At 48.2% G+C, this 17,642-nt stretch overlaps 1 protein-coding gene across 6 annotated transcripts in view; it reads left to right on the forward strand.

The window, feature by feature from the left end:
• The window catches only part of MAPK4 (mitogen-activated protein kinase 4), a 166,569-nt gene that overhangs the window by 55,196 nt on the left and 93,731 nt on the right, over positions 1-17,642 (forward strand). Inside the window, exons 2-3 of one of the 6 annotated variants that reach the window (XM_061131069.1) lie at positions 16,580-16,653; positions 16,796-16,839. The exons of 4 other annotated variants lie outside the window; for them this stretch is intronic. The gene's annotated coding sequence lies outside the window, so the exon portion shown is untranslated. The remainder of the gene's footprint in view (positions 1-16,579; positions 16,654-16,795; positions 16,840-17,642) is intronic. One more of the 6 variants, XM_061131070.1, reaches the window with a different exon arrangement.

Consider the following 17,642-nt stretch of genomic DNA (forward strand, 5'->3'; position numbering starts at 1 on the left):
ACATTTCCCTTGGCTTTGAGGATACCTGTGCTTGTGTTTTTTAATTACCTCTAAAATGTATTAAGGTACTTTAAAAATCTATCTTTAGAAATGTTAGAGATCACTAGCATTTAAGCACCATCTAAAACGCTGATGAGAAAGCATTTGCTCTGTGATAACAGTGTCGTCATCATAATGGAGTGAGCCTTCTCGTTTGAAGGGATGGATCAAGGTAAACAAGACCATCCCAAACCTGGAGAGATAATGCACTTTGCTCTGCAGAATACTGTCTTGAGTGTCACTGTGTTGGGCATTTGACACTTCCAAGATTCAGGCTCCTGGCTTAAGTAACTGCCTTTCTATAGCATGTCTAAAGACATGTGGGTCAAAGTCATTACATACTATATTTTTAAAAAAAGAAGAAGAAGGTAAATGGAAAGTGAGACATGAAAAATGTATCATTTTAATTATGCTGTCTGAAAAAGTGATGAAATATTCAGCAGAAAAAAATTAAATGATCCGCCATGGTGTGTTTTCCCATGAGTCATTACATATTTACCCAGTCATATGAACTGCCTTATCAAAATTCAGGAGTTTACATTAAACTAGACCTAGAACCCTTGACTTACCCAATGAGACAAGCAGATCTGAATTATCATTGTCCACTGCCCGCTCCTGCCATCATCTTTCCTTCCCCAAGAAGGGAGCACACTTACCCCATGGAAATCTTCTAGGCTTCATTTTTAACCTCCTGGTCCTTTTGCCAAACCTGAGTACCATGAACCAAGTTGATGTTGCTTTTCCTCCTTGTCTGCATGCCTTTCTCTCTGCAGCGCTGGTGAGAGAGGAAGCACAGCCTCTGGCCAGCCCACAGGGGGCTTGGCCTGGGCAGGGTGCTGGCCTGTGCTGCAGGGTCGCTGGCCATGGAACGGAACCGGGGGCCTGACTCTCTGAGGACATGCAGGTCGTGCAGCCTCTCTGTTTGGGTTGGCAACACAAGTCATGTGCTTCACTTTTGCTGGGGCCCTATCGCTTGCTGAATATTTATTTGTCCCCAAGATTATTTAGTTATCCTCAGGAATCCAGACTCTCTGGCCAGCTTTTCTCCTTTGGCATAGGTTCCCAGAGGGGAATGTGATTGACCCCCTTCTCCCTTCAGAAGGGGCCTTATTGCTCATCGTCTTGGCAGCATTAGAGCAGAAAAGCAAAAAGGGACCCGGGAGGACACAGACTGTGTCTACAGTTAGCAGCAGGGCTAAGATTAGAGCTTGGATCTTCTGATTCCACATCCAGAGTTCTTTCTAGAACCTCTCAAACTTTGGGGTGCATGTAAGCACCTGAGGGACTTATTAACACAAGCACCTCCTGTTGTTGTTGTTCAGTAGTTCAGTCGTGTCCAACTCTTTGCAACCCCCTGGACGGCAGCATGCCAGGCTTCCCTGTCCTCTACCATCTCCTGGAGTTTGCTCAAACTCATGTCCATTGAGTCGGTGATGCCACCCAACCATCTCGTCCTCTGTCATCCCCTTCTCCTGATCCAATCCATCAGGGTCTTTTCCAGTAAGCACCTGAGGGACTTATTTAATAAAATTCAGAGTCTTAGTTTTCCCTCTTTAGAAATTCTGATGTGGAATCTGCCTGTTGAATGTGCATCTCTGTGATCTAAGATGTCTTGTGTACACTAGGTCACACTGGCTTATCAACCTTTACCTTCTACTTGCATTCACCTGGTGAAGCTACTCAGTTAAATATGAAGATTGTCATATCCCTTACTCATTAAAAAATTACAGCACAAAGAACATGATCAAATCATTGAAGTAACATAGAAAGTAGAAGAAATCCACCCATAGCCAAGCTCCCTATTAGCCTATCATCTACCTACCCTGTCATCTTTGGAGAGGTTATCTATCAACCTAATAATTCTATTACCTTATTTTCACTTCTTTTGAGTCAAGTAGGCTTTGTTATTTGACTTCCTAAAAAACGAGGCTCTCCAAAGCTATTAAAGTATTAATTAAATTAAATTAATTAATTAAAATAGTATTAATTTTATTGAGCATCTGGTACATTACTGGGCACTGTACTCAGTGTTTTACACACATTCACTCATTTAATCACATTGACCTTATGAAGAAAGTTCTATCATCCCCATTTTCCAGATAAGAAAACTGAGGCTTGGAAAGGTTAAGTGGCTTGTATCAAGTTTTCTGGTTGGGAAGCAAAGCTGAGATTCAAACCCTCCTACTCCAAAGCCCATGCTCTTCCTCACCACCCTGCTTTCCAAACATGCAGACGAAAGACAGAGATGCCTGAACTTCAGGTCCTCATCTCTGTGAAGAAAGGAGACATTCCTAAACAGAAAACAACGAGAGGACAACAAGAACAAGTGTATTTAATTTCTAAAACGTGTGCTAAAGATACATGGTGCTGTAGGGAGGAAGTATAGGGAAATATTTACTGGATTGGAAGCTTTTGAATGCAAGGGAGGAAAAAAACACTTCATCCTGATGGTGGAGGCTGCTACTATAGGTTTGGGGGCAAGGGAGTAAGTCCATCAAATGAAAAGTCACAGAGAGCCCCAGTCTGCTAAAAGCCATCCATTTTGGCTGACTCCCCAAGTAGATCCTTTACCAGAGCCACTACTGATTTGGGATTTGACTCTTTTTTCCTCTCTCCAGAGCTGTTAATCAGCACAGTCAGGACCCCAAATGAGAGGGAAGACGGATGGCAAGCCGGAGGATTACATTAATAATTCAGGGTATAGGTGCTGCCAGGAGCAGGGTTCTTCCCAGAAATGAAATCTCCATTGTCCCCGGTGAGTTAGTTATTAGAAAAGTTTTCTTGTGATTTCCCTGGAGTTTCTTCAATCTCTCTGTTCCCCAACTCTCCACGATGCTTTCATTTGACTTTAGCATTAGACATGCTGTCGTTTCATGTACTAGTCATCACTGCCAGTGACATCAACTGGCACTTACTATCTCTTTAAAACTTGTGGTATAATTCACTTACAATATTATATTAGTTTTAGGTGTACAACGTAGTGGTTTGATACGTGTATAAATTACAAAATAATCACCATGATAAATCTGCTTACCATGTCACCACCGTTACAATATTATTGACTCTATTCCTTACGCTGTATGGTTCATCCCTGTGACTCTTTTATTCTGTAACTGCAAGTTTGTAGCTCTTGGTTCCCTTTACCTGTTTGATTCCCTCCCACCCTTTCCCTCTGGCAACCTCTGTAGCTCTGAGTCTGTTTCTGTCTTGTTATGTTTGTTTGGTTTTGTTTTTTAGATTCCACATATAACTGAAATCATACAGTATTTGTCTTTCTCTTCTGACATATTTTACTAAACAGAATACCCTCTAGGTCCATTCATGTTTTCACAAGTGACAAGTTTTCGTTCTTTTATCTGGATGAATAATATTCCCGTGTGTGTGTGTGTGTGTGTGTGTGTACATCTTCTTTATCCATTTATTTCTTGATGGACATTTAACTTGCTTCCCTACCTTGGCTGCAGTTATAATGATGCTGCAGTTAACACAGGGGTGCATATATCTATTCAAATTAGTGTTTCTATTTTCTTCAGAAAAACACCCAGAAATGGAATTGGTGATTTATATGGGCTTCCCTTGTAGCTCAGTCAGTAAAGAATCTGCCTGCAATGCAGGAGACCCGGGTTCAATCCCTGGGTTGGGAAGATCCCATGAAGAAGGAAATGGTCACCCCCTCCTGTATTCTTGCCTGGAGAATCCCAGGGACGCAGGAGCCTGGTGGACCACAGTCTGTGGGGTTGCAAGTGTTGGATACTGCTTAGCGACTAAACCACCACCGTGGTATGTTTAATATTTTGAGGAACCTCCATACTGTTTTCTGCAGTGACTGCGCTAATTTACATTCCCGCCAACAGTGTGCAAGGGTTCCGTTTTCTTCACGTCCTCACCAACATTTGCTATTTGTTGTCTTTTTGATAATAGCCATTGTGACAGGTGTGAGGTGATAACTCACTGTGGTTTTGACTTGCGCTTGCCTGATGGGTCAGTGACGTTGAGCATCTTTTCACGTGTGACAGTTACTCTTGTGCACTGCACTGTGCTAGGCGTGGAAAGCGGGTTAAGGCCCTGCCGTTGGGTGTTTATGGCCTGCCTGGGGAGACAGGACCCGTTCATAATACCAACACACAGCCCTTAGAGTTCACTGTGATCTCAGTGGACTTCATTATAAAAGGAGGAAGATGAGGCCACAAGTTAAGAGGACAGACCCAAAGCGAGCCAAAGAATAGGAGGCGGGAGAGGCCACGAGGCCTGGCATGGCCTGGGGTTTATAAGGGGCTCGTCTTCTGGAGAAGGCAGGCCTCAGAAGGGGGCTCTGTGGAAGGACTGGAGTTATGTAGGAGGTTTTAGTGAGGGTCCTCCCAGCAGGTCTGTCTTGCTGCCCAGACCATAGCAGCTGTGACGGTGTGGGGTTCCACCACGTCTTCCCTGGGGGGAGCTACCCCTTGCATTACACGTCAGAGGCTTTCCTGGGAGGCAGGCTCCGTGACACAGATGTGTGTAAAGGGAGTTTGTTAAGAAGAAAGAAGGAAGCAGAGTTGAGCTCTGCTTAAGTTGGGCCATGAAACCATCCCAGTGACAGCCTCGTCTGACACGCTGGAGACTCGTGCAGCTGAAATGTTCTTCAGAGTTGCCCTGACTCAGGGGCCTTTGTGCTCACCTGTCAGTTTGTCCCTGGACGTGGGCTGCCCCAGGAAGGGAGCATGCCTCAGCTGTATTCTGGAGGAAAACAGAGGAGGCGCTTCTGAGTCCCGGCTGTAGCCCCTGGCGTCGGTGCAGTAAGTCCTCCTTTCCTGAAGGGGGCTCTGAGCAGCAGGGCAGGTCCATGCGCAGTGGACATGGTGACTGAGAGCAGCGGTCTCCATGGCTCTGGGTCCATGACTTGTGGCTGTGACGCAGACGGAGTAGGGTTGGAATTGCAACATTGGTTTAAAAAATAATAATTTTCCTGACCAAGAAAGACCATTTTGTGAAGGGTTGAGTAGCAGCCACCACAAATGGCCTAGTGTATGGGTTTCAGGCTTTAAAATACCAGCCTCATTTGTAATGAGAGGGAAGGCAGTGTTCCCAAGCCAATTAGTGATGGTTGGGGAGGAATTAGTGACTTGTAGAGTCAGATAAATGGTATTATTTCAGATTCTGTCCCCCAAAGATATTTATTTCAGAGACAGAGAGCCCTTGGAGTAAGATAAATATCTCTGTGTACACAACTGTTAGTTAATTCAGGAGCCAGCCTAAGAAACAAAATAATTTATGGTAAGCGTCCTTTCCAGGAGTTGAAATACTTTGGATATAATTTCTCAGCCTTTAAGAGAGCTGTAGGAGTTAGGAAGGGAGCACTTATTCTATTTATTTTGTTAAGATGGGGAATCTCCATAAAGTAAGGAAAATTCCCTGAAGAACCTGGACCACCTGCGTCTCAGTGCTTGAAGCACCAAGTTCCTCTGGAGGCAGGGGAATGGATCACAGAAGATTTATAAACATTGTACAGCAGCGTAGTTTTCTACCAACTCATTTAGACTCCTCCCAAATCTGCGTGTCCCCTAGACTTTCTAATCCATGTAAATGGTACCATAAACCCCTGGTCAGTGAAACAAAATCATTAGGAATCTTGCTTTAGTTCTACCTGTCCTCATTCTTTATAGCTCACCTAGTAGCACATATTAGTTCCACTTCCAGAATTCACCTTGTATCTCTCTCTAAACCCCTCCTCTTTGACTTTGACATCCAAGTCACCATCATTGCCCACGTGGACCTCCTTACCGGTCTCCCTCTTTTCATACTTACTTCCCCTGAATATATTCTTTGCATTTCAGGAATCAGCCAGAGGGAACTTATAAACGTGCAAATTAGATCACATCACTGCCCTACCCGAGCACTTCATGGCTTCCTGGTACAGTGGAATGAAGTTAAAACTGCTTTTTATGACATACAAGACCCTATGGGACCCTCCTCTTCAACCTCCTCCCACACTGCTCTTATTGCTTCAGCCCCACCAGCCTCCTTCCTGCCCCAGGGCGTTTGCACTTGCTGTTTTCCCTGCATTGCTTGCTCTTCCTTCAGCTGTTTACATGGATGACTCCTTCTCTTTCAGGTCTCAACCCAAACAATATCTTTTCAGAAAGGCCTTCTAGCTAAAACAACCCTCTCTCCTGAGATAGTTGTTACATCACCTGTCTTTTTTTTTTTTCCATCCATGGCCCTTATCACATCTGTTTTTGATAAAAACCACTCCTTTTTAAAAAAAAACTGTCTGTCTTCTCTCACTGCAGTGTAAGTTCCATTAGAGCAGGAACCTTTTATTTACTGGTTTACTGTTATATCTCATTGCTAACACAATGATGGGAACGTAGGAGGCACGTAATCAGCATATGGTAAAAGAAAGAATGAACAGGGAAATATATAAGTTTTCCAGGGCCTGCTGTACAGATGGAAGCAGAATACAGAGCACCGGCCGAATGCTGATTTCGTAATGGTATTCCTAGAGGTTTGCACATGAAGCTATAATTCGCAAATATTTTATTAAAGAAGGATACACTATCTATAGGAAACCAACACAGGAGTGAGTTGTAGTTCTCTGTATGATGACGCCCTGAGCTCTTAGGTGATGCAGTGTCTCCTCTTAGGGTTTTGTTTTGTTTTTTTTTCTCTTAGGGTTTTTTTTATAGTATGTTGCTTATAAGACAGCCCATACTATATGATCCTTTTTTCCTTTAAAAAATGTTACTATATCTATTTATAACCTAGAGGGGTGGGATGGGGTGGGATGGGGAGGGAGGTTCAAAAGGGAGGGGACATATGTATACCTGTGGCTGATTCATAACGATGTTTGGCAGAAACCAACACAGTACTCCAAAACAATTATCCTTCAATTAAAAGTAAATAAATTTTTAAAAAATGTTACCATAATTATACAGCAAAGGTTAGAAGTGTATTATCGAAGTGTTAGCCAGGATTATCCAGAGTGTTAAAGTTATTCTTTGTTTTTCTTATTTTTATTGTCTGATTTTTGTATGGTGAATTTGTAATCGTTTTTGTTTTGTTTTGTTTTCATTGTTGATTTAGTTTTGGTTGCGCTGGGTCTTCATTGCTGCGTGTGGGCTTTCTCTAGTTGCAGTGAGCAGGGTCTACTCTGCTTCGGTGGGGTGCTCAGGCTTCTGCTTGCTGTAGCTTCTCTTGTTGCAAAGCACAGGCTCCAGGGCGCACAGTCTTCAGCAGTTGTGGCACACAGGTTTAGTTGCTCCGAGGCATGAGGAATCTTCCCAGGTCAGGAATCGAACCTGTGTCCCCTGCATTGGCAGACAGACTCTTATCCACTGTACCGGCAGGGAAATCCTGTCATCTTTTTAAAAGCAGCAACTGTGTTTGTTGTTTTTCTTCTTAAACATACTAATAGTGAATCCTTTCATGGAATAAAGAATGAGCATCAGCTTTATTTTTTTTTTTAACCTAAATCCAACTTTTCATACCTTGGTTCACTTGCTTTTCATGAATCAGCTGCGACAGGAGTTTTGCGGAGGTGGTGATAGTGATGTCATTGGTGATAATCTTGTTTTAAGAAAAATCCCTTCCTGGAGGGCCTTGTCTGGTACACTCTCCGGGTGCAGCCTCCCGGGAAGTTGTGACTGCCTTGGGGTCTCCAGAGAACCTGTTGTGTTCAGAAAATGACTCTTGAGAGCAGCCAGCAGCTTGCTGAAGGAGTACTGAGTCAGCTGTAGGTTTTGTCAGAGCCCACGGCTAAGCCAGAGCCTCATCCTTTGTGGCTCTGAATTCCGTTCTGATCCCCTCCCTAGGGAACCAGCATGAACAGCTGAAGCTCAGGCCGCCCTACACACTCAGCCGGCCTTGTGCTTCCCTGAGCAGACTGGGGTGCGGAGGAAGGCGCGGAGTGGGTGCAGATCAGGGGGAGCTGAGACTGGCCTCAGAAAGGGTCCACACTGGGGAGGCCTAGGGTCTTGACCTCAGGAAACTGAGCCTCTGGTGACCGGAGTCCTGGGATGCTAAGAGGGAGAGCAAGGGTGCTGGGCTTGAAATGGTGAGGTTTTTCTCCTTCCTCCCTTCACCCTGCCCCTGATCTTGGTCTGTTTCCTCTCCTGGGCCCCAGCATTCCTCTCTGAGAGCCCCTGTCTGGCCTCTTCCTTCCATAGACACACCAAAGTCGAGGACCAACATTCTGTAAATGAACGTGCATCAGGCCCTTAGCAGGCGCCAGGACCGTGACACACAGCAGAGGCCAAGGGGCAGAACTGTCTCCCCGTCGTGGAGCTTCCACCAGGAGGAGAGAGGGTGGACGTGCTCATGTGGGCAGGACAGAGTGGAGATATGGACGCCAGGGTGGACGTGAGGAGCAAGTGCCCAGTTCAAAGGCCAGGCTGGATCCAGGCCTGGAGAGGCCGAAAGGCTGTGCCACATTGGAGGCCTTCTCAAAAAGGAGAGAGATGAGCTACTAGGCCCCCTCCCAGGACTCTGAAAGGGGCCCTGCGAGTGAGGAACCCTTGGCTTAAGGTTTGTTAGTTTCCTGGTGTGGTAGAGTTCTCCAGAGAAACAACCAATAGGATGTGTGTGTGTGTACACACACACACACACACACACACACACACACACACACACAAAGAGATTTCCTGTATCTTTAGAGAGAGAGAAAAATACATGATTTATTTTAAGGAATTGGCTCACTCGATTGTGGAGACTGGCAAATTCAAAATCTGCAGGGCGGGCCGATAGCCTGGGTACCCAGGAAGAGCCAATGTTGGAGCTGAACTCCAAAGGGTGTCTGCTGGTGGAATTCTCTCTCGCTTGGAAGAGGCCAGCATTTTGTTCTGTTGGATGAGACCCACCCATACTATGGAGGGCGATCTGCCTTACTCAGTGTCCTGATTAAAACGTAAATCCTACCCCAAAACACCCCCACTAAAACTTCCTGATTAGTATTTGACCTAATATCTCGCACCATGGCCCAGCCAAGTTAGCATATAAAACTACCCATCTCACCTGGTACATCCATCTCTGGATGTGAGGTCAGCAGAGGGAAGGATCGCTGTGGACAGAGCAGCAGAGGAGCCTCCTCAGGAGAGGTGAGGGTGGGCCATCCTTGGGCTTCATGGGGCCCACTGTCCTTGAATATCCAGCCACAGGAGGGGTTTGGGGTGGGGGGTGGTCTGTGTCCCATGACCCTCCACCAAACATCTCACTAGAGGCTGCAGGGATGCTGGTGTGGCTAAAGGGGTTGGTGACCTTTGGCTCAAGGAGTCGTCAAGGCCATTTCTTTTGGCCTACTTGCCCCCATACCGTCCCACCATGAGAACCTGTTTTTCCTTTTACTTGACCTCTTTCTTCTCCATTTTGTCTTCCTATCTTTTCTTGCTGTCCTCTCTCAGGTTAAACCTCAGACAGGACAAGGCCCATCTGGCTCACCAGCAGTCACAAGAGGCTCGGGCAAGGGAGCTTCATTCCAAATCCTCAGAATGAGCCACAGCCTCGGTCCATGGTGTCACTCACGCGCCCAGGCTTCTATGATGTTCAGAGAAAGCCTTTGTTGTTGGTCTTCCCACACCTGGTGCCCAAGTGGCTCTTGGTGGGTGTTAATTGGTGTGTGATGTCATTTATCATGTAGGTGTAATTTAAGGGAGCCTCTGTGTGTTCCCTGCACAGATCCTCCTTGCTCTCCCCAGCCCCCCATCAATCTGCAAGACAGATGGGGGTTTTCATTTGGCCCTGTACCTACAGGAGGGTAGAGCATTCCAACTTTCCTTTCCAATGCACTTTCGCGTTCCCCTCTCAAGTCTTGGCCAAGTGGCTTCTATTTCAGCTCCCTTTGTGTCTCCTCAGTTAGATCCTGCCTGGGCCTCCCTAGGGATCCCCTAACTGGGGATCCAGTTAGATCCCCACCCCTGGGTGGGGTTCTAGAAGCAAAAAGCTGACAAAAATCATCTAGGAGGGTACAATGGATAGCAGTGAGGAAGCAGAAGACAGCCCCCTCCAGAACATTCCTTCCAGCTCCTTGCCACCTGCTTCGGCATTGGCCTGGGGTCCGGGGAAAGGAGAGGCTTCAACCACACTTCCTCCTCCTTCCAGAAGTCAGCGTCGAGATCCTTCTGACCTGAAAATGATTTGGAAAGTGGAACCAAAACACCCCACCACCAGGGTGCATTCAAAGCAGATTGGTCTGGTGGTAATGGCCCCTTGGCGGCGTTTGGCACAGAGGCCATTCTGTCCCTCACAGCATCCGGATGAGGAGGACACGGCATGTAAGCATCCCTGTTCTGCGAGGTCAGGGGAGTCCCCTGAGTGGCAGGACTTGAACCAGATCCTAAGCCCAGTACTGCCTGCCCAGGAATGGCTCAGAGGGCAGGGTCTCCCGTGGCCATGCCTTTGGAGGGTATTTACAGGCCACCCCAGAGACCTGGCTGCACGGTCTGCTCTCTCATGGTTTCCTGGGGCCTGAAGGAAGCATCTTCGTGAGGTCAGTGAGACAAGTCTGGTGATGGCCGCGTCCTCCCGCGGTGTTAGGTTCTAAGTGGAGCCATGGGGCCGGGAGGTGGGCGAGCTGACACAGGTTCTTCTCTCCAAGCGGAGGTTTAGTCACCAGGGAATTAGCTTCCAGCAGGCCGCCCCCACCCATCTGGGCCCCGTGGTGACTTGTGACTCTCACGCTGAGCTGCAGTTCCCAGGGGGTGGGGTCCAGGGGGTTGCGGGGGGGAGGCTGGTTCCCATTGAAGCGCTCCCCAGATGCCAAGTTGCAGCCAGCTCAGCTAATTGGCAAGAGAAGGAGAAACAAAAATAGTGAAAATCTGTGAATTAATAAAAACAGCCTTGAAGCGACCGCCAAAATGTGTACAAATCATGAAGTAATTAGAAGTGTGAAGAATTCTATCGGGTTGACTGTTTCCAAATCCAGCATCTGATCGCTTTAGGAGGCCAAGGGCTGGCAGGCCAGGGGAGTAAAATTCTTTCCATTGCATTCTCATCTGGCCTCCTTGGAGCCTGAGTTTCTTGAAATCCTTTAGGGGTCCAGGCAGTGGCTCTGGGACCTGCTTGAGTCAAATGGGCACCTTCTGAAGGCCCTTTAGGATGTGCAAGATCTTGTCCCAATAGCATCTCATATTTTAGATAAAACTTTAAGGTTTCACAAAGTGTTTTTCGGATTGATGGTCTTATTTAATCTCACTATCACCAAATATTTTTATGTCAGTATTTTTTAGAGTAGGAAATCAAAGTCCAGAGAGTGAAGTGCTGTCCACCCAACTCCAAGAGCTAACCAGTAGCAGAAACTGGGGCCAAATCCAGGGTCTCATGGTAACCCCGCCAACCTTTCCCTCCGTGCACATTCTTCCTCTTGAACCCCGTGTGTCTCTCAGCCCACCTGAGCCACCAGGGAAGTGGGCTCAGATGAGCTGCTCAGCAGTGCTGGGTATTTCTATCTCATGATTCTCACAGCTGAGAGCTGAATGCAGTTCTGTTTGGCCAAGGTATTAAATTTAGATAAGTTGCTCGACCCACTTGTTTGATTAATAAACTGAGGCTCAGGCACAGTCACCTATTAGTTGATTTAAATCTCATTTTATATCAAGATTAGAGTAGGGAGGAGAAAAGGATCCATTTTTCTTATCTTTTTGGAAACACTTTATGGAGACAGATTTCAGGTCTTAAGTGTCATTTATCCATGAGCAGAGATGGAAACAGTATGTGGTTAGAGTTTCTTTGTTTGGGCTTGTTCTTTTTGATCTGAGGGGACTTTAAGGGTAGGTGCTCACATTCAGTAATTGAAGGGCAGGCATCTCTGAGGGCTGAAATGCAGCCTGCTCAGGGTTTGAAATTCTGAGGGCAGACATCGGAGCAGAACCCTGGGAGAGTCATGTAACGAGCTTGACGTGTGTTGTTAATTCCCCAAGCGGCCGCGAAAGCTCCTGGGAGGATGGAGTTTACATGGTTTACAGCCAGACTGAGCAAACAACAGTGTGATTAGGTTACACGCATTAGTTGGCTCCATAACCAGAATAGAAATGTACATGTTAATCTGGGATGGAAAGTTTTCAACAAAGCAGAGGCCGCTTGCACTGACTTGTGGGAGAGGAGATGGGGGAGTCAGGGGCGGTACCGGCTGTGGAATCTGAGGCGCCCAGTGCAAAAGGAAGATGGGGCCCCTTGCTTGAAAATTAAGAATTTTCAAGACGGCCACAGCAGAGCATTAAACCAAATACAAGGTCCTTCTGAGCGTGGGTGGGACCCTGTGAGGTTGCATAGGCTGGAAGCCCCTGGAGAAGGGAGGTTATAAGCTCCGGGCTAGAGGAGGGGTCTGTGTACCAAGTGGCGCTGCCTGGAAGGTCAGAGATGAAAGGCTTTCAGATTATATTTCTGGAGTCACTTGGATGCCCCAAGTCACTTCTAAGCTGCGGGGGTTCAGCCGCGAGCAAGCAGGAGATGCTGGGTGTGTGGTTACAGCTGCGGGCTCTGGCATCTGCCTGTCAGCTTGGAGAGTTTTAAGAGCTCCACTAACCTTGTGCATTTCCCATCTGTAAATGGGCTGAATGATAATAACTCCTACCTCTGATGTGAGGACCATGGCTATCGTGAATTATCGTGTGCAAGTGTCTGGACACCTCAAGGGCTTTAACGGATGTCAGCAAAGATGACAGGCAGGTAAACAGTCGTGATGCGTGATGGGGAGCCCTGGGCGCATGCAAGAGGGAGCTGGAGGACGGGGTCGGGGAAGGCCGCCCTCTGGGCGTTCGGCCTGCCTGGATCCTGGCTTGTTCCTTTTGGACGGATACCGAGACGTGGGAGCCTGACACCACAAAGCTATTTCCTCTTCTCACTCACTCTAGACCAACCTCTCAGCACCATTCTAAGGATCCAGGGGTGGCCTGGTGCTGACCTCACCCAGCCTCTGAGTCCTGAGCGTCTTCCCCTGACCCATCCTTCAAGGTCCTAAAATTATGCTCTTTTCCAGTCCTACCCTTGCCAGGTTCTCTGTGATCCGCTGGGTAAAGTTTGATCCCTTGTCCCGATCGTCACGGCCCTCCCTGCATCTGACCACCCCTGCCTCGCTGGCCACGCCCCCTCCCATCACCACAGTTTCCCACCCTCACGTCGTCAGCCTCCATCATTTCCCCCAGCTGAGAGCCTCCTTCACCTGGGTTTACAGTCAGATTCAATCCACAGGTGGGGACCGAGTGCCTCTCCTCACAGCCCTTCTGTAACAGAGTACAACTGATCCTTGTTATTCACGGAGTCTGCGTTTGCCAACGTGCCTACCCACCAACGCTGATTTGTAAGCCCCCAGCTCAGGACTTCTGCGGCTTTCACTGCTGTTCATGGTCAGAGCAGAAAGGCAGAATTTCGAGTCGCTCGCGTTCCCAGCTGAGATACAACAAAGGTAACACTGGCTTCTTGTTTCCGCTCTCAGACGCTAGGCAAGCTTCCTTTCTGTGCCTGTTTAGTGCCATCTTTGTGCATTTTGTCGGTGATTTCATTGTTTAAAATGCTCCTGAGTGGAGAGCTGCAGGGCTGTCTAGAGTTCCTAAGGGCAAGAAGACTGTGATGTGCCCTCAGGAGAGTATGCGTGTAGCACACATCTGATACGCATCCTTCAGGTGTGTGTAATGGTGCTGCTGACCCAGAGTTCAATGTTAATGCGTCCACAATATGGTACACCCAGAAAAAGGAAGGGGAAATTCAGCAACATGTATGTCAAGTGGCTCCACTGTTCTAATCAAGGGAGGCTCCAAGGGACCTGACCCTATATTTTCCCTGGGAGCAGTGGTTCTGAGGTAACTAATTCAGTATCTTTAGAGACCAAGGCTCCTTTGTCCATGGAATTCTCCAGGTAAGAATACTGGAATGGGTTGTCATGCCTGCCTCCAGGGGATCTTCCTGACCCAGGGATCGAACCTGCGTCTCTTACATCTCCTGCATTGGCAGGCAGGTTCTTTACCACTAGCACCACCTGGGGAGGCCATATAGGACATAACTACCATGAATAATGAGAATCAACCTTACCCCTGCCCACCACAAAAACCTTGTGTTTCTACTGTCAGACATCGTTCAAACCCCTCTGGTACTTTGTCGCTTCCTGCTTTATCCAGACCAGTGCTTTCTCTGTCTTGTGAGCTGATTTTGCATCAGGATCTGTGCATTTTGTTGAGTACTCACCCAAACCCTGCCTTCTGGTGCCTCCTCAACGTTAACTCTCCAGTTATGACCCCCAGATAGACACTAAGTCCCTTGAGGGCAAAAGACCATTGGCCCTCACATCGTCCTTCCCAGGGAGGTGGATAGTGAAGATGTCCCGAAGCCAAAGGTGGAAAAATTGTTAGAGTGGAATGTGCTTACGGAGAGATGCTAGACCCAGCGGGGAATGGTTCAACAGAACCGTGAGCTGCAGGAAAAACCGCAGAGCGCCTGCCCCCCAGGGATGTGGCAGAATCAGAGATCTTTGTAAAAGCACAAAGTGAGCTTTGGAAGTGCCATGTGAGTGTTCTTTGCTGTTGGAATCCATGGGTGGCCGTAGGGAGGGACCCCGGGGGGTCGGGGGCTGCCTGAACTCCAGGCCAACGGGGCACCAGCCAGGATCCCACCGTGTCCAACCTGCCAAGGATGTCGTGCTGCTGAGGGGAGAAAGTGGGGTTTCAGATGGCCCGGGGTGGGTGTTACCAGGCTGCTGCCTCCCGGAAGTGCCGCCTACTCTCTGGAGGTCACATGGCCTGGAGTGGTCACCGCTGGGGCTCGGCTGCCCTGTCCCCAGGCTGCGGGGATTCTCCCAAGCCCATGGGTGCTGTGGTTGGTGGTGCGTATGCCCGTGTTTCTTCTATTCATTTGAAAGAAGTCAGTTTTTCTTCTTGTTGCTGCTGCTACTGCTGTCGCATCAGTCATGTCTGACTCTGTGTGACCCCATAGACGGCAGCTCCCCGGTCCCTGGGATTTTCCAGGCAAGAACACTGGAGTGGGTTGCCATTTCCTTCTCCAATGCATGAAAGTGAAAAGTGAAAGTGAAGTCGCTCAGTAGTGTCCGACTCTTAGTGACCCCATGGACTGCAGCCTACCAGGCTCCTCCATCCATGGGATTTTCCAAGCAAGAGTACTGGAGCGGGGTGCCATTGCCTTGATTTCCATATAATTAGATTTGTGGGGTTTTTCTCTGTGGTTTGTCACAATCCACTGTCCTAATCTTTCGATTTCGAAGCATCCGCTCACGGGAGCCCTCTGTCTGTGGTGTTTCCCTCAACTGGTTCTCTTGGATTCTTTCACATTCACGTGCGGTCTCTCTTTGTGGACATTTGTGAGTAATATTAAGCATCTTCTGGTCTTTAATCTTCCTTGAGGAGAGAGACTGGATCTGTTTGTTTTTTTTTTTTAATACGTACTACTGTGCTGATGGACATGAGTTTGGGTAGGCTCCGGGAGTTGGTGATGGACAGGGAAGCCTGGCATGCTGCAGTCCATGGGGTCGCAAAGAGTCTGGACTGAACTGTGCTGAGTACAATGCCGAGAAGGTCATAAATGATCTATTGAACTGATGGAGTCACTTACTGGAAACCTTAACAGAGGTTACAGTTTTACACCAGCGTCCCTGGGGCAATAAGGAAATGGACTGAGTCAGGCTGTCACCTGTCCCAGGTGTCTATGCCTGGGGGGGGGGGAGCGTCAGCTTAGCTCTTCTCTACCTCGTGGTGAGAGAGGTGGGACGGACATAAGGAAGTCCTGGTCAAGTCTAGAAGACCCTGAGGGCACTGAGGAGTCCCTTTCACGGGGGATCTTTAGGGAAAAGTGAAATCCTTCTTTCTGAAGATGATTGCCTGGAAACAAGGACTTGCCTGGAAAGGGACAGCTATTCCCAGGCAGCCAGGGCCGGGTCCAGTGGCCTGAGCTGGGGTGGCCAGAGGGCCCGGGAGTCCTGCTTCCGAATCAGTGAGCAGGGGCCCTAGTTGATTGAAATACTGTCACACGCACTAGCTCAGAGAATGTTCTAGTGTGTCTCTGGGATAGTTGAGGACACGAGAGCTTCTGAGGGTGTGATTCTTGTCACCTCCACCTTTTGTTTAGTGACTCACCAGGCCAAACCACTTGGGCAGCCAGATCTGTCTCACTTAAACACCGTGATCATCTCAACCTCACACTGCTGAAGGGATAAAACCTTTAACTCCTTCCGCCTTACTCTGAAATCCCGGAGGTCTGGGCCCCCCTCTGATGCTCCTTACCAGTGTCCTCAGGAGAGTGGAGGTGGACAGTGATGCTGAGTGTTGGTTTGATTTTATCTGTGGTCACTTCTGGAGAATGGCAGGACTCTAGAAGGTTCTGTCTGTCAGCCAGCTCTCCATCCTAAGGCATTCAGACAAAGCACAGTCCAGCACTATAGGGTCTCACAGTGGGATGTTACTTTGCTTCTAGTCAGGGGGCATCAGGAAGAATTCGGGGAGCACTGGGCACTGAGCAGACAGTGAGGTCAGGGCAGAGGGTGGGGAACACTAGTTTTGTTGGAGGTTGAAGTTCAGGTTTGTTATTTTTTTTTGGGTCCTTGCCACTCCCGCATTTTCTTATCTCCCAGGTGCCTCATTTTTCTCCTCTTCAAGCAGGCCTGATGAAACCCGGGCCCTCCCTTCCCATCAGCCCAAAGCAAAGGTGAGTGGGAAGGTTCTGAGCGGTGCTGGGCGCTGCTCCCGGAGGGGGCAGGATGTGAGCTCTGGGCTCTGCGGCTGACGTAGGGTTTGCCTGGCACATGCTACTTCTTTTCAGCCTGGCTGCCCGTTTTTTTTCTTTCCAGGAAAATTGAAGAATGTCTGCTTTGAGAGTGAGTTCAAGGGCAAGGTGAGTTCAGTTCCGGGAGTGAGGAATCTGAGTGGTCCATTGAAGTGACTTGGAAAGAAGTGTACAACACGAGCAGGCTGATGTCCGTTGGCGTTTATTTTGTCCTAGATGTTGGCATGGGTCACACCCGCCTTATGTTACACTTGACTTCCATCTTGTATTATAGTATCAGCTCTTTCAGAGAAGGGATCATCTGTCATTCATCTTTGTTTCTCCCGTAACCATGACAGGTGTTTCTCTGTGTCATGGGAGAAGCTCTATGATCCAAGACAGCCAAGCCCAGTTCTTCATGAGGGAGCCAGGGAACATCTAGGAACCAGAAATTACTAAGGATGAAAATATATTGGTTCAATATCCAAAGAATATTATCCCTATTATACCCATGTGTTTTATATTTCTGTTCTAACTCTCTGAGGCCTAAGAGCTTGAGTCATTTTGCTACTTCTCCCTCCTATGTGACTAGACGCAGGCCGAGCTGGGCCTTGCCTGCTCTGCAGCGGAGTTTCTCAACCCTGACTTCCACCACAGAGTCACCCAGGCCCACTCCTCCACACCCTGATGCCCAAGTAGTTGAGACCCCCTAGGTGGGACCTAAGCATCAGTAGCTGTCAGGCTCGAAGGTGATCCCAGCGTGCGGCCAAGGCTGAGCACGAGGTGTCTGAAGGAGGGGAATCTAGTCATTGTTTTGTCTCCAGGGCCTCCTAGAATGCCTGGCACAGAGTGAGTGTTCAGCATGTGTCAATGTCTCCTGTTTCACCATCTCCTCATGGGTGTCACATAACTTCAAACAGTGCGATTCTAGG

The sequence above is a fragment of the Dama dama genome, chromosome 27 (genome assembly GCF_033118175.1).
Source record: "Dama dama isolate Ldn47 chromosome 27, ASM3311817v1, whole genome shotgun sequence".
Classification (NCBI taxonomy): Eukaryota; Metazoa; Chordata; class Mammalia; order Artiodactyla; family Cervidae; genus Dama; species Dama dama.